The sequence below is a fragment of the Phyllobates terribilis genome, unplaced genomic scaffold (genome assembly GCF_046119375.1).
Source record: "Phyllobates terribilis strain yellow unplaced genomic scaffold, ASM4611937v1 Scaffold_1__5_contigs__length_1240528914, whole genome shotgun sequence".
Taxonomy (NCBI): domain Eukaryota; kingdom Metazoa; phylum Chordata; class Amphibia; order Anura; family Dendrobatidae; genus Phyllobates; species Phyllobates terribilis.
Window position 1 is genome coordinate 148,027,759 of NW_027362761.1, and position 12,656 is coordinate 148,040,414.

Genomic DNA, 12,656 nt, shown 5'->3' on the forward strand with positions numbered 1-12,656 from the left:
CCTGGGTCCAGGGGTAATCAATTCCAGTCACATAACAACTTTATACTTACTTTTCTAGAATTTGTATTGACAAATAAAATTTTTCTATTTAACGGTAAAACCTTCCACCAGCTCAGGGGCATAGCCATGGGCAATTCTTGTGCACCAATATACGCCAACTTGTTCCGGGGCTGGTGGGAGGAAACCGAGGTCTTTACAAAAGAGAGATAAAATTATCCGAGTAACATCGAATTATGGACTAGGTATATTTATGATATACTGATATTCTGGAAGGGACCCAAGTAGAAATTTGTGAAGTTTGTCGATGAGCTCAACATAAACTTACTAGGTCTCAAGCTTACATATGAGATCAGTCGGACACATTTGCCTTCTTTAGACATATTGATTGCCAAGCAGGATGATGGTGCAATATGTACTACAATTTTTCGTATGCCCACAGCAACAAATTCCCTTCTTCGGTGGGAGAGCCACCATCCTCTCCCTCTGAAGAAGGGAATACCAAAAGGACAATACATTAGGTTGAGAAGAAATTTCTCTACTGAAAATGAGTTTGTACAGCAAGCTAAAGAAATGAAAGAAAGGTTTAGGAGAAGGGGATACCAAGACTGGATTTTAAGACGGGCGTATCAGTTCGTCTTGAAACAAAATAGGGAAAGTTTACTAACCCCAAAAATTAAGGAGAATTTTGAGAGAAAGAAAGAACCCATTAGATTGGTAACTACGTATGATAATGGTGCCATACAAGCTAGGGAGATCATAGAAAAATATTGGGGTATTTGGGCCATGGACGAGGACTTGAAAAATGTTGTTGGATAAGGCCACAAATTACAGGTGCCTCTCACTAAATTAGAATATCATCAAAAAGTTAATTTATTTAAGTTCTTCAATACAAAAAGTGAAACTCAGATATTATATAGAGTCATTACAAACAGAGTGATCTATTTCAAGCATTTATTTCTGTTAATGTTGATGATTATGGCTTGCAGCCAATGAAAATGCAAAAGTTATTATCTCAGTAAATTAGAATACTTTATAACAACAGCTTGAAAAATGTTTTTAAAATCCTAAATGTTGGCCTACTGAAATGTATGTTCAGGAAATGCACTCAATACTTGGTTGGGGCTCCTTTTGCATCAATTACTGCATCAATGCGGCATGGCGTGGAGGCGATCAGCCTGTGACACTGCTGAGGTGTTATGGAAGCCCTGGTTGCTTTGATAACAGCCTTCAGCTCATCTGCATTGTTGGGTCTGATGCCTCTCATCTTCCTCTTGACAATACCCACAGATTCTCTATGGGGTTAAGGTCAGGCGAGTTTGCTGGCCAATCAAGCACAGTGATAGTGTTGTTTTTAAACAAGGTATTGGTACTTTTGGTTGTGTGGACAGGTGCCAAGTCCTGCTGGAGAATGACATTTCCCTCTCCAAAGAGCTTGTTGGCAGAGGAAAGCATGAAGTGCTCTAAAATTTCCTGGTAGACGGCTGCGCTGACTTTGGTCTTGATAAAACACAGTGGACCTATACCAGCAGATGACATGGCTCTCCAAACCATCACTGATGGTGGAAACTTCACAAGATTGCGTACATCTCCACTTTTCCTCCAGACTCTGGGTCCTTCATTTCATTTCCAAATGAAATGAAAAAATTTACTTTGCACTTACTTAGCGTCAATGACTGCCTTCTGGACATCTGTCAAGTCAGCAGTCTTCCCCATGACTGCGGATCCAACAGAAACAGACTAAGGGACCTTTGCAGGTGTTTTTTGTTAATTATTCTAATTTACTGAGATAATGTTTTTTGTGTTTTCATTGGCTGTTAGCCATAATCATCAACATTAACAGAAATAAACACTTGAAATAGATCACTCTGTTTGTAATGACTCTATATAATATATGAGTTTCACTTTTTGTATTGAAGAACTGAAATAAACATTTTGATGATATTCTAATTTAGTGAGATGCACCTGAACATTTCGCAAAAGTAGAACAATAGGAGAAAAGGTAGTGAAGAGCCACTTTGTGCAACCAGCGAAAGATAAAACATGGTTGCCTATGGGACCCAATGGCATGCATTCTCTTACCCATGAGGAAACTACACCTTTGGTAGCGATACGCATGGGGTTTCCATTACCCTTCCTTACTTTTAATTTTTAGGTGTCATCTACAACTACATTTTGGCATCATACAGCTAATAGAATATCCTTTATACCACCAGGGGATTTTGCCATCTATTCTTGGGTACAGTTTGATTGTCTGATTTATTTTTTTCTTTGCACATTGTTAGTGTGTTATGGATACGTTTACTAGGGTTGTGCCCCTTGGGACCGTGGGATGGTATACCATTCTGGGTGCCTTTTCACCTGTGTTTGTTATGTATTTGCACTTTGTACATGGTACACATTATAATGCTGTGAGGGTCTATGTTGACTATTTTTTTAACTAAATTACTTGGGTCATTATTTGTCTGGACTTTTCATGCGTTATATGTTTGGGCTTAGTATACAGGCCGTAAATGTTTCATATTACACTTGATGTTTGGTATGGATTGAACCTGTGCCTTATTATTGGTTAGGTTCAGTAATTTTTTTTTTTTTAATTGTTTTTAAATTGTCCATGTCTGTACTTATCTTGTTGCAATTAAAGATTGGTATTTTACTATATTCATTGTGAGATCCTCATATTTTGCATATCTTTTTTCTTCCTTTCTTACCAATTGCTGCTATAATTGCAGTGGATGTGGGGCTTGTCCCAACGTCAAAACTACGAAGACATTTGTGAGCAATGTGACTGGCGAGGTTTTTAACATAAGAAACTATATCAATTGCAGGACTAAGTTAGTCGTATATAAAGCTACATGTATCTGCAAAAGGGAGTACATAGGAAAAACCATACGGGAAATGAGGAGGAGAACAGGAAAGCATTTAAATGACATTGCAAATAAGAGGGAGATGCCCATTGCCAAATCTTATGCATGGAGGAATTCTGAAGGTAATATTATTTATTGGAATTGATTGTATGAAGACAAATACTGGAGGGGGTATGGGTAAAATTTTGCAGTAAAAGGAGGCGAGATTGATCTCCGCCTAAACACTATGGCCTCAATGGGGCTTAATGAACAGCTTAATTATAGTTGTTTTATTTAGAACGGAGAAGGATCCCCCTTCCTAAAAAAAATCCCTTCCTTCTTCATGGTGGGTTCAAAATATATTGTTAGGTCTGGAGTTTTGTTCTAATACTTAAATTGCTGGATATATTGATTTTTGGAGCAAATAATTTAAATATAGCCATCTTTATCTAAAATAAAGAAAATAAATCCCTTTCTTCTCCCCAAAAAATCATGTTTGTGAAGAAAGTCCCATAAAATTCACTGTACTAAAATCAGGTCCCCTTAACGCCCTTTGGAGCTAGTATTTATTATTATATTTCCAATTTTCCCTACTAAAAAGGGAGACTATCCAATATGCATAAAAAAATATATAGATGTATGTTCTGAGGTTACTGCTGGACACAAGTTTAGAAAAAGCATATGTTCTTATTAAAAGAACTGCCTGCCTCCCCCGATCCACAATTCCCCCGGCCACTTTTCCTCTTTTTCCTCTTTATCATTTTTGCAAGTTCCTCCTCCAATCATTGTATAATGGGAGAATCATGGGATTTAATTTGGAAGAACTGCCTGTCTTCCCTGATACATATTCTCCCTGATTGTCTCTTTCCTTTACTGTCTCTCCAGATTCCTCCCCTATAGCATGAGAATCATGAAATGAAATGTTATAAAAAAAGAACATTAAAGATACACGATGCCATCACTATGGTGACAGCAATGCTTGGGGAGTAGATTAGGATAGGATGGATCAGATGACCGGAGAGATGCGGTCATGCGATGGAGTCGATTCACATGGTGAGAGGCGGCACATGACCGGAAATTGTGTGCTGCCAAGAACTACACTGAGGATCTCGTGGCGTAGGATGGCCACGTGATCCAGCCGAGTCATGTGATCGAGAGAGAACATGTGGGTGGGTTTTGCGTGTGAGCGGTGGGGGATTGCTTCAAGGGGGGAAAAAACAGCGGTAATATGTGCTTTTTGGAATGCGGTCAAATGGACCGAGCGCTGAGAGAAAACGCAATGGTGTTTTTAAAGCACGTTAACCTAGTACGGAGATTTAGGCTCCACCCAGAAAATGAGGTAGGACGCCAAAAAAAGAGCGAATACAAACCTATTTCATTAATGAGGGGGTGTGTGGGGGTTATCTCCCCATATATCTTTTTGCTGGAAGGAGTGGTAGCAGCATTCCGGACCACCAGGAATAAGCACTCACCACTGTGAGTTTTTTGGAAGACTTTTGCATTTTTATGCACTTTGGCACTTTATAAGCACAGAGTCACTTATATTCTTCATAACATCTGTGCCTTCCCAAATACCAAACATACTCCCCTTATGACTTCTCTGAAGGATGAAAGAAATGCGTCGGAAGGGTTTTTATGGGACCAAGTATAAGGTACACTTGGATACTGCCCTTGTTAAGCCCGACAGGGTAGAATTAGTCCAAGGAAGACAATCTATGAATATGGATGATAATCCCTGATGGTGTCTGCAATCAAAATGGGTGAGATCCACACATTTTCCTTCTTTAATGTTTTTGATCACAGTTTATAAATATGAATGTTATTTAACTATCAGGACCTTTAGAAAGGTCTCAATATTACTGATATGTATATTAGTTGATGTCCTGATTTTAATAGGAATATATTTTGATATGTTTATCGAGTTATGCATTGGAGACCATAATGCTTTTATTAAAAGGAGTCAAAATTAAGTTTTAAGAGAATCCTTAAGGCTGCATTTGCTGTTAACTGTTTAGGCCCTGAATCAGCGGAGCGCATCAAGACAATAAGGGCAGTTCATGTGGACCATTCAAATGCACATTACTTATTACTTATTACAGCATGGGAGAGACTGGAACAAACCTAATGCAGCTCAGAAGCCATAGAATGTGCCTTATTTAAGAGACTGCGAACCTTCTCAAAGATATCTAACAAAGGCAACTTGAAATGTCAAGACCTGAGAGACCTGCTAACAGAAATAGAATTGGCAAAATTAGACTCACGTCTTTTAGGACTGAGTTACCTTCATACTGCTCATGGTGTGAATCCAGTAGTGCCCAAGTTGCCTTACAGCATGCAAGAGAAACCACAGCTCACGGTATGAAAAAAGAGCATAATGTGTTCTTTCCTCCCTTTTCACATTTTTCCATTTTCGTCAGTGATCAATCTTGGAAGAACAATGATCCCAGATTCAACTTCACTGAACCTACTCCTCCAGCTTCATCATCATCATCTACAAGGTTTGTCAGTGATCAAGCTTGGAAGAAGAATGATTCCAGCTCCAACATCACTGAAACTATTCCACCACCTTCATCATCATCATCATCATCATCATCTACAAGGAATGATAACATTATCACCAAAGGTGTAGAGTTAAGGAGCACAGTATCCATTAGAAAGACTGACATTCCACTTACTGCACCCTCCTTCACTAAAACAAATGATGTTGCTCCTAAAGTTATGAACAGCAACCATATGTGCCCTATCCACAAAAGGCCTCACCCACTTAAGGAATGCAGTGAACTCAGGTCAAAGAATTTGCAGGAGAGTAGAGATACTCTCAAAGAACTTGGCATATGTTATAAGTGTTGTGCCTCCTCAGACCAATTTGCTAAGGACTGTATGGTTGTCATTAAGTGCATCGAATGCAGTAGTGACAAACATGTTACATCTATGCATCCCATGCCAGCTCCGCGCAACTCACAACCTTCTGTAGCATCCAACCTTGCTCAAAATCATGGAGGGGAGCCACAAGCTCCTGATCCAGCTGCAACCACTTTTTCCTCCTCGTATGTTGAAATATGTGAAGAAGGGACTGGTCCTAAATGCTGTGTCAAAGTATGTCTGTTGAAAGTCTATGCGGAAGAAAAACCCGACAAGGTCTCCAGAAAGAATGCTATAATAGATGAGCAAAGCATCTCTTTGAGATTTTCAATATAAAGGGACAAAATGCTCCCTACACCCTCAACACCTGCTCTTGTTGTATTGAAATTTCTGGTAGGAGAGCCTCTGGGTACATTGTATCTTCAATCTAAGGGAACATGCATATACTTTTGCCAACTTTAATTGAATGTGACCAGATATCTAATAGCAGAGAAGAAATTTCCACTCCTGAAGCTGTGCTTCATCATCCTCACTAGAGGCACCTAACTTACAAAATTTTTCCTCTCGACACGAATGCTGATATTCGAATCCTACTTGGCAGGGACATTATGAAGGTCCACAAGGTGCGTCAACAATGCAAAGGTCCAGATGATGCTCCATATGCGAAAAGACTCGATCTAGGCTGGGTAATCGTGGGTGATGTATGTCTGGATAAGAGTCACAAGGCATCTGAAGTTGACTTCTTTAAAACTTATGTACTCCAAAATGGTCACACAACTCACTTTAAACCATGCTCTCATCACTACAAAGTGAAAGAAAGGTTCTTCGACCTCATCCAAGAACCTGACACCATTCCTACTCCCTATGGTGATGACTTAGGGAAAATAGTGTTTTGCACAACACAAGATGATGACATCAAAATTGCCTTATCCATAAAAGACAAGGAGTTTATTAAAATAATGGACAGTGGTTCATCAAGAATGAATCTGACTGGTGGGTTGATCCCTTACCCTTCAAGACTACAAGGGCTAAGCTTCTTAACAACCGAGAATAGGCCTTATCCAGATTCATCTCACTGCAGAGAACATTAAGAAACCAGTCTAAAATTAAGGACCATTTTGTAGCCTTTATGGACAAGATATTTCACAATGACCATGCAGAGCCAGCTCCACCCTTGCAAGAGAAGGAAGAATGCTGGCATTTACCTTCCTTTGGAGTATATCATCCAAGAAAGCCTAAACAAATCTGAGTGATGTTTTATTCAAGCACCAAGCATCATGGTGTAACTCTGAATGACGTTCTTCTCGCTGGCCCAAAAATAACTAATAACCTGTTGGGAGTGCTCATGATATTCAGAAAAGAGACAGTCGCTATTACTGCTGACATTGAACAAATGTTCCATTGTTTCATCAAGAGACAAGATCACAGAAATTATCTCACTGAGACAACGGCGCCAACAAGGGAATGGTTGAATACCGCATGAAGGTGCATGTGTTCGGAAACAATCCTTCTTCTGAAGTTGCTGCATACGGGCTACGTTGGACTGCCTCAGATGGAGAATCAGAGTTCAGGAAAGATGCCCAACTGTTCGTTGAAAAGGACTTCTGCGTGGAACACAGTCTTAAATCCCTGCCCACATTGGAAGAAGCCATAGATCTGCTCAAACGGACGCAAGGTATGCTTTCTAAAGCTCATCTGAGATTGCATAAAATTGCCTCCAACAGTGCTGTTGCCATGAAGGCCTTTCATCCTAATTAACATGCTGCAGAATTCAGGGACTTGAATCTAAGCTCAGACAATCCACCAGTACAGAGATGTCTGTGCTTAAGGTGGAACATGTTAAAAGACTCCTTCAGCTTTCAGATTAGTGGCCCAGAAAAACCATTTACTAGACATACGGTTCTGTCAGTGGTGAAAAGTCTATATGGTCCACTCGGATTTGTTTTAATCTTGACTATGCAAGGCAAGCTTTTGCTAAGACAACTCTCAGAGTCCATTAAGGACTGGGATGCACCACTGCCTGCTGACAAAGAACTAAAGTTGAAGTCATGGATGGAATCTCTTTATACCTTGGATGAGATCCACATACCATGTTGTTACACTCTAGCATCCCTTGGTACGAGTCAAAAGAAAGTGATCCATATATTCTCTGACGCTTCTACTGAAGCTATTGCAGCTGTTGCCTATTTGGTAGTTATAGACTCTAACAATGAAGCCCATGTTGGATTTCTATTTGGCTAAACCTGAGCACACCATACCCAGACTTGAGTGTACTGTACTAACCATAGAGATTGCAGACTTCATACAGAGCGAACTAGCTATTCACATGGATGACACAAGATTCTACACAGACAGCAAGGTTGTTCTGGGTTACATATACAACCAGACAAAATGCTTCTACTGTATGTCTATGTCAGTAACTGCATTGAAAGGATCAATAAATATTCTAAAACTGAGCAATGGCAGTATATTCCATCCCATCTTAACCCTGCTGACCTTGCTACTAGACCAGTGTCTGTTGGTCCTTTCGCAAATTCTTCTTTGTTAAGACCAGAGTTCCTTCACGACCATAATGCCCTTTATGCTACTAAAGCCTTCCATAAGCAACCTTTTGTACTTGTTCTTTGAGTGCAATCCAGGTATCTGAGGAAGGTCTATGCACAAACCGAAACATTATGTTCTCACTGTGGATTGCAATTCTCAATTTAATCACCTTGAAATTCTATACTTGAGAGCAGAATAAAATTGTGTGTTACTGTCCAGTAGGCACAAAACTTGACCCCCTTTGTGCCCTACTTATGTTACATTGTGATCCCTCTACATACTGAGCTCACTCTTCATGCCGTTCTCCCTCAAGTTGTCCCAATCTCCACACTCTACCCTCATGCTGCTCTATTTCTCTACTGTATCCCCTCCTAAAGCCATATTAGGCATCTTCTTCACAATGTGCCCCCACCTCATACTGCCCCCTCTGCATACTGTCCTCTAAAAGTGGATTCCTCATAATAACTCACCTCTTCCCCCCATGGTCTATAATAAAAGTACCCTATTTCTTTGGCTTTATGGAGCACTTACCTTCTTCCTGTCTTTGCCTCCTCTTCGGCACAGAAGTGATGTCAGCAATGTAATTAGGTGACCTCATCAAAATGCTTTACGTTGAGGTCGGCAGAAGAGCACTCCTCTGCCGCTGAACTCCAAGATAAACAAGACCTTATATGGCTATGTGGACAGAATAATCAAGCAACTATTGCTCTGCAGCATTTAAAAAGAATTGATGTGCCTTTGAGGCCTCAAAACAGCTGCTCCCGGAATGGGTTAATTACCCAAAAGATAATGCTCATTTTAAAATATCACTTTGATGTTATATCTAGTGATGAGCGAGTATGTTCGGTTAACCCTTTCGACGAGTATGCTCGGGCGAGTACCGAGTATCTTCAGCGTACTCGGTGATATATTTGAATCACTCCCATGTGTATGATTTGCGACTGTTTGACAGCTTTAATTCATGTGAGGAATGCTTGTTTTTTAAGCATTCCTCACATGTACTAAAGCTGTCAAACAGTCGCAAATCATGCACACGGGACTGATTCTAACATATCACCGAGTACACTGAAGATACTCGGTACTCACCCGAGCATACTTGCCGAAAGGGTTAACCGAACATACTCACTCATCACTAGTTATATCCATTTTGTTTATGCATACGAAAAAAAATAAGGCCTCTTGCTGCTGCTCCTCTCTCTGACACTTAAAAAAAAACTTCCTATCAGGAATATATTATAGCTAAGAAAGCAGGCTGTAAAAAGATTTTAAACATGAATGTAAAAACATTGATTAAAGACTATATCAAAGAGGTTACAGTAGGAAATGCCTTAGTACAGTGAAAATGTTGCTAACTCTAGAACAATATTTGATTACTTGTTCTCCAAACAGAACAAACTTGATGACACTCTTGGGGATAATAACAAAAGCAATATGACTTTCACTTCAGAATTCAGTATATACCGTAATAGGAATTTTAAATACGTTGCAAAAATACAGCAATGCATACATATTTGACAATCCTGGTTCAGGATTAATTAGTAACTCATTTTATTTTTTATTTTATAAATCAATAGTACATATGAAATTAAGCAACTTTGTATTATATCTGATCAGAGAAATCTGCTTCTTTCTCCTCCTGAACTGATCATTCATTATCAAAATTCTCAATTCTGGGGTAAAACATTCATTCAGTGAATACAGATTATTACTAGTGTTGAGCGAGTATGTTCTGTTAACCCTTTCGGGTTTGCTCGGGCCGAGCTCCGAGTATTTACAGCTGCTCGGTGATGTGTTTGAATCGCTCCCGTGTGCATGATTTGTGACTGTTTGACAGCTTTATTACATGTGAAGAATGTCTATTTCTTACACATTCCTCACATGTAATAAAGCTGTCAAACAGTTGCAAATCATGCACACGGGAGCGATTCAAACATATCACTGAGCAGCTGTAAATACTCGGAGCTCGGCCCGAGCATACTCGGAACAGAACATACTCGCTCAACACTAATTATTACTAGTGTTGAGCGAGCATGCTCGACACTGCTCGGTACTCACCCGAGCATCTCGCTACTCGGGATGTTCTGCGAGTACCGAGCATTTCCGGGTTAGTCGGGCGGTATCTCGGGGGTCCGCCCTGCACGTTTGGCGGTCTTTACAGAGCCAATGAACATGCAGGGATTGCCAGCCAGTCATTGTAATGACGCAGTCATTTTGTTTGTGGGCATTACAGTGATTGACTGGCCGCACAGTGTCACCTCGAGTATTTAAAACCAGGCACCACCATCTTGGACACAGTCGCCCGGGATCAGACAGTGTAGGGAGAGTGCTGCTGAGTTAGGGAGAGATATATAGTGCGAAATAGTTAGTGTAGGGTCTCTAAAGGCTGCCAAATCAAACAAACAGTCCTTCTCAGGACTAATATCCATCCCAGTTATCAGGCAGGAAGGCAGGCAGGCTGTACAGGAGATGCAGTGGTTATACCAACAAACAGTGCATTATAGTCCTGTGTGCTCCTGCTAGTCAAATTGCTAGACTTATCCCCCGGTCTCAGGGGCCTGGAAAAATCCTTTTTAGTTCATCTAAATCCTGTATTTTTTTTTCCTCAGTCAGACTGTACAAATACGCGTCTTATTAATATTTTGGTATACCCCCCCCCCAAAAAAAAAAAATAGAGTGTGTCTGTGACTGTTCAGACACCAATATATCTGTTTAAAATATTCTAGTGTAGGCCACATAACTATAATTGTGGCTTTGCAGTTCCATGGTTAAAATCTCAGTATTATCCAGCTTTTGGCCTTTTTTACATAAAAAAACAGTAATAGTGTCTCCCTGACTGTTCAGACACAAATATATCTGTTTAAAAGATTTTGGTATAGGCCAGATAACTAGAAGTTTGGTTTGCAGTTCCACGGTTCAAATCTCTGTATTATCCAGCTTTCAGCCTTTTTTACATTAAAAAAAACAGTAATAGTGTCTCCCTGACTGTTCAGACACAAATATATCTGTTTAAAATATTCTGGTGTAGGCCAGATAACTAGAAGTTTGGTTTTGCAGTTCCATGGTTCAAATCTCTGTATTATCCAGCTTTTGGCCTTTTTTACATAAAAAAACAGTAATAGTGTCTCCCTGACTGCTCAGACACAAATATATCTATTTAAAATATTCTGGTGTAGGCCAGATAACTAGAAGTTTGGTTTTGCAGTTCCACGGTTCAAATCTCTGCATTATTCAGGTTTTGGCCTTTTTTACATAAAAAAAAACAGTAATAGTGTCTCCCTGACTGTTCAGACACAAACATATCTGTTTAAAATATTCTGGTGTAGGCCAGATAACTAGAAGTTTGGTTCTGCAGTTCCACGGTTCAAATCTCTGTATCATCCAGCTTTTGGCCTTTTTTACATAAAAAAACAGTAATAATGTCTCCCTGACTGTTCAGACACAAATATATCTGTTTAAATTATTCTGGTGTAGGCCAGATAACTAGAAGTTTGGTTTTGCAGTTCCATGTTTCAAATCTCTGTATTATCCAGATTTTGGCCTTTTTTACATAAAAAAAACAGTAATAGTGTCTCCCTGACTGTTCAGACACAAATATATCTGTTTAAAATATTCTGGTGTAGGCCAGATAACTAGAAGCTTGGTTTTGCAGTTCCACGGTTCAAATCTCTGTATTATCCAGCTTTTCACCTTTTTTACATAAAAAAACATTAATAGTGTCTCCCTGACTGTTCAGACACAAATATATCTGTTTAAAATATTCTGGTGTATGCCAGATAACTAGAAGTTTGGTTTTGCAGTTCCACGGTTCAAATCTCAGTATTATCTAGCTCTTGGCCTTTTTTACATATAAAAAACAGTAATAGTGTCTCCCTGACTGTTCAGACACAAATACATCTTTTAAAAGATTCTGGTGTAGGCCAGAGAAATAGCACTGTGGTTTTCCTCTTCCACAGTTCTAATCTCCTTTTTATTACCCTTTTGCCATTGATAGTGCGAGTGTAAGCTATTTTACTTCATTTACAATGGGCAAGGCGCGTGGCAAGGGACGTGGAACTGGACATTCTGGTGATGGTGCCAGTAGAGGACGGGGCCGTGGCCAAGGTGAAAATGTGCCACAACCAACAGCCACATCGTCTCGCTCCCACTTCTTGACCGAATTACTAGGGAAGCACACTACAACACCAGTATTGCGAACTGATCAGTGTGAACAGGTTATTAATTGGATAGCAGATAATACTTCCAGTTACCTGGGCACCACCACCTCCGGTCTGTCTTCCACACGGTCAAGTTTTAGTAGCCGTGAGTCTCGACCACATACTTCTCCTCACCCTGATGCTCCTTACTCCCACCATGCCGAGTGTCGTCAGACAGCAACTGATCCCACAGTTGGACATTCTGAAGAACTGT